Source organism: Calypte anna, chromosome 7 (assembly GCF_003957555.1).
Source record: "Calypte anna isolate BGI_N300 chromosome 7, bCalAnn1_v1.p, whole genome shotgun sequence".
NCBI lineage: Eukaryota > Metazoa > Chordata > Aves > Apodiformes > Trochilidae > Calypte > Calypte anna.
Genome location: NC_044253.1, coordinates 23,666,255 through 23,670,333, shown reverse-complemented (window position 1 = coordinate 23,670,333; position 4,079 = coordinate 23,666,255).

Below are 4,079 nucleotides of genomic sequence, written 5' to 3'. Positions count from 1 at the left end.
GCTATGCATTTAGTGGAAGAAAAGACTTCAGACATTGGATGCTAGCAGCTTGGGTTTTTTTACTCATTTTATAATACACAAGATAGACACAAATCAATATACAAAGAATAATTTAATGTGGAAAAGCCTGTTGATATTTCTTTTTGGTCCAAGGATGAAGTTTTAGTGAGTAAACAGTATAGATTCACCCTGCTCTGAAAGATGGAGATAAAAGATTTGAGCATCAGGTGCAGGACAGGTCTATGGAGGTCCAAACACTGTTTAAAACTCAAATGTCACATGAAATGAATTCTCAGTGGGGAATTAAAGTTTGAAAATAATTAGTTTAGAAATAATTATAAAGGAACAAAAACAGTGGTTTTCGTAACTAGAGTGAAAGCTTAACTAAGGTAGAAGTTTCTATCTCTGCATTTACACCTGCATACCAAAATAACCAAAATTTATTTCTCAGCTCATAGTCAGATTTTGAGACTCATCTGAAAATAAAATTTATTGTAATCTGAATTTGCTATATATCTCTGCCACTGAAGAATACCATTAATACTTATTTCAAGAACTAAATAGACCTAATTTTTAACCTCGAATTGGAACATTCATTTTCAATTTTAACTTTAAGATACGTGACAAAGAAAGTTTAATACATTTATGTATGATTTTATTATAGGCAATTTAATCTCAAAATGTGTTATAAAATATTAGGCAAATACAAATATAATTGAAGACCTCATCTCTTCTTCTTCAACAGAATTAAAGAGGCTATCCTGAATTTTCCTTTGCCTCGAAAATACTAAGGATTGAGATTATATATTTTTTTTTAATGTTACAGTATTATTCCTTGTACAGGTGAATTTAACTAAGGAAGAAAAGAAGCATAGGTATATTAGAATAGAAATCTGAGTTTGCAGTCCTGACTCTAAAACTGATTCTCAGGTGGACCAGAGAAATCAGCTCCTGGGCCACAAGAACAATCAGAAATAGCCGTAACAGCTTAAGAAGATTTTGCATATGTGGCTACACTGACTGGCACACAGAGTGACTACTTCAATGAAGAATAGTTCTGGTTTAATATTCATCCCTGTGCATGATATTCTTGCATAGCATTTATTTTGATGCTCAGGGTGTAAAATAAAGTTACCCACTTAGGACTTTTCACAGGAATCTCCTCAATTCTTGCCTTTTTTTGCATTCCTAATATTTTGGGCCAACAGCATTATACATTAGTATAAGATATCCCTCTTACATTAATGCAGGTCATTAAAAGTAACAGGCAACATGAAACTCTCATTTAGTGTTTCATAGGAGACAACATCTGGATCATTTCTCTGGGAGTAGCAATAAGAACTTTACCACACCTTCAATGAATTATTCACAGGTCGAGACAGAATATATTTCACATTGCTGATTACATATTTCAAATTCATGGTTTCCTTGTTTATAAAATATGCAACTCCCTTTGTCCACATTTCCAATACACCTCGAGCCCAAATGATGGCTACAGTATTTTTTTTTATAAAAGGAATAAAAACTTCAGCGTCAGAAAGAATACTGAGCAAATGTCAACAATCTTCCTTCTTTTCATGCTGTCATGGGTCAGTGGAAAGAAAAATGGGTAAGATAACCTACTGAAATGTATTCTGCATCTATGCTGACATTTTAATTCATAAAAGTTAGAAAACTTTGTTACACATGTGACTAGTTCCATCTTTCTGCATTGTAGTCTCTCCCTCTTTTCTTTTCTGAGGTTTGTCAAAGATCCCAAGGAAGGGGTAAAAAAAATCATGCTATGCTGGGTTTGACATCAAAACTTGACAGAGGAGAAGACAGGTGTATAGAGAACCTACAAGGACATTGCTACCACTTTTTGAATCTCTAAGTTACCATATAAAAAGCCTTTTATAAATAGGCCTTTAAGTTTAGTGGAAGAAAGACAGAGATTATACCATAGATAATCCATGAAAGTGTTTTACATTCCCTAGTTTAAAGAGCAAGTAATGTATTTGCTTTTGTTAGGAGGCTCCTTGCGATACAGAACACAAAAAATAAACTGTTGCAAGTCCATATTTTTTTAATATTTGAATATTTTCATGAATAAGCCATATTCATGAGAGCTTACTGACATTTGCAACACTCCTGTGAGTGCCATTAACTGTTCTAATGGAGCTCAGGAATATATCCTCCCCAAGAACAATTAAATCTTTCTTAACACACTTAGTCTAGATTTTTCTGCTAAAAAGGAAAAAAACCAACCTCAAAAGACCCTTCTCCGTGAAACTACCTCTGGTATCAGATTTATAATAAAAGGAACCATGGATATTATAATAGAAAATAATACTACCTTTATATACTTAATATACCTTCACAACTTTGAGCACATTAAGGAAAAAAATCTCAGCTGCTGCTGTATCCCTGCCTACCTCAACTTTTATCAATACATGTTCCAAAGAGCAAATTCAAGTTTTATGTAATTTTGGTGACTGTTACTTAATGACAGACATGAGGAAAAGCCAAGATAGTATCTTCAGCCCCAGGAGCTGCTAAATAAGTGTTTCTGACACAGTAAACTTAAATAGTATTCTCCCAGGTCTATGCATAACAACAGGGGGAGCAGTGAGGCCATTTCTTACACACCTGAGTTAACACTAATATTTTTCCCTCCAGCTGGGCCAAATTCTCCTGTAATTTTAACATATGTGCAGAAATACCTCTTGCTTTCAGGTGGATTCAATCTGAAATATTTTACCTTCCTTATGCAGCTCTAGTAACAGTAATGACATCTGAAATTGAGTTAGTTGCTCAGATTAGGACTGCAAGCAGATGACATGTTGAATCCTTATCTCTGCACCAGGTAATGGTCAAAATTCTATAAAACAAAGAGATCATACAACATTCCCTAATACAAATAGAGCTTTGATAAGTTTGAAATTTGAAAGATAATTTGAAAGCAAATTTTGCAAAACTCAAAGAGAATATTCAGTTATTGTGCAAGTGTAAATGAATCTCCTTTTTCTTCCAGGGTCTCTCTAACAGTTCTTGAGAGAAACTCTATGAGCAACACTGCACTGCACAGGGCTCCACCCTCCCATGTTCCAGGGTAAGAAAATCTCATGTTATTTCCATGGGAAACTGAGAGCACGGCCCACATGCAAGCTGCTCACCAGGTGCCCATCAGCACAAGGCCAGCACAGGCTCTAGCAGGACTTAAGGTTTGTGCGATTTGTTTCCATAGACCTCTAATGGCATTCAGATTAGGGAGTTAGGGGAGCATCTTTGAAAACTATGTTATTTATATGTACGGCAATAATTGATATGCGAGTTCAAAATTAGAACCAAAAAAAAAAAAAAAGGGTAACATTATTTCATTATTTCGGAGTAACATTAGTTGGGAGTTCACTTTTAACGCCAATGTTGTATTTCATGCAACTTACAGATGTCAAAAATTAAAATGGGTGTCTAGATAGCATTTTAGTCACAGTGATACTGTAAGAAAATCAACTTATAGTCAAATTGTACCTCCTAGTAAGACAACAATTGCTAATATGCTGAAAAATCAACTGTCTTGTTAACACAGATCTAAAAGAGGAATAAAGCTATTTAAGTCCTTGTAAGACATTACATTTGATGAAAAAAGCTATCATTACTTTATCTTCAATACCAGAACAGGGAATAAATTAAGGTAGACTTTTAAAACATTGATTTTAACCACAGTGCACTATTGTGAAATTAAAGCATAAGGGTTGTGTATTTTATACAGAACTAATTATTTTGAGAAAACAAAGTAAAAAACAAAGTGAAAGTAGTGAAAGTGAAACTTTGTAGCGAAAGTTAGAACTTCTAAAATAATTAAAATATTTTAAAGGTCAAATGATTTGCACTAATTTCACTAATGCCTTTCAAAAGAAGATACTGCCTGGATGAATGGAATGAGATGGGCTGAAAACTTCCCAAATACCCAGGCTTCACAATCATTGGTTTCCTTTCACCCCACTGGCAGCCAGCAATGAGGACAGCCCCGCAGGCCAATTTTGTGGCCCATGTCAATCAACATCTCACCAATCACCTGGGCAAATACACAGACTACA